Raw genomic sequence first — 1,120 nt, 5'->3', positions numbered from 1 at the left:
AAATGAATTGCCCATAGGATATTGAGCTGGAGCCAGGTCTCAAACCAGCTCCAACAAATAAATAACTATTGCAATAGTAAACAACATTGCCATTTACAATGCCAATACCTTCAACTCCAACAAATGCGAGACCTTTTGCATTTCCAATGCTTGTTTATTTTTCTTTCTATTGGTTTGCTAGTGTCTCCCATTGGGAGCCCATGCAGGCTGGCAGTCCGTTATTATGGATATAGGGACATTGGATGTTTCTTGGGACTCTGAAAGTGAAAGATACAACATGTGCTTCAGTGGGGATAAACGTGCCCTCATGACTCTGATTGTCTCGTCAACCACTATTCATTTGCAATTGTGTATTGATGTTGTTGTATGTGTTGTAAACTTACAAATAAAACAATAAAGAAAATATATTTTGTTGCCCTCTCTAGGAGGAGACAGTTAATATACGGATAATGTACTTCCACTGACTGCTGTATTTTGAGTGACTTTGAACGCAAGTTTACTCATGCAGGTTTGCTGAACCAGTCCATGTTTTCCAGGCTGCGCCGGTCAGCCCGCGATTCTGGGCAAGGAGTAGGACGACACCGGACGTCGGACTGAAGAGTGAGCGAGCGTGCGGGTGAAAAGCAGGGAGGACGCCGCTCTTCTACCTGAAGCACTGAAGCCCCCGTAACCCCCGCAACAGCTGACAGGCAGGAGCGGGGAGAGGTGTGCTGCAGTTGCGCTGCGACATCTAAAAGACTTAAAAAAGAGCAGCTGCGGTGCTGTGATCAGCCGGCGGTCCCGCAAGCATTCTTCCCCTCCTTTGGTGTACGGCTGGGAGGGAGTCGGGGAGCGGGTAACACGAGTGAGAGCGGTCCCGCAGGCATTTCCCTCCCCCATTTTGTTGCAGGAGCCGCAAGGAGGACTCCGCATTCTGCACTTTGTGCACTTACACTTCGGACTTGCACTTACTCCCTTCGGTGCATGGTGCTACAGCCACTGCGGTTGGAGCTGCAGCTGCGGTTGGGGTTGTTCACTGAGGCGGAAGTGGTGACGACTGACGGCAGATGCGGACACTGACACTGAGGTGGGTCAGACCGTGTGCGGACATCTGTCGCAGTGAGTAATAGCATGTGGGAGC

Source organism: Lissotriton vulgaris, unplaced genomic scaffold, assembly GCF_964263255.1.
Source record: "Lissotriton vulgaris unplaced genomic scaffold, aLisVul1.2 SCAFFOLD_599, whole genome shotgun sequence".
NCBI lineage: Eukaryota > Metazoa > Chordata > Amphibia > Caudata > Salamandridae > Lissotriton > Lissotriton vulgaris.
This window is presented reverse-complemented; position numbering follows the sequence as displayed.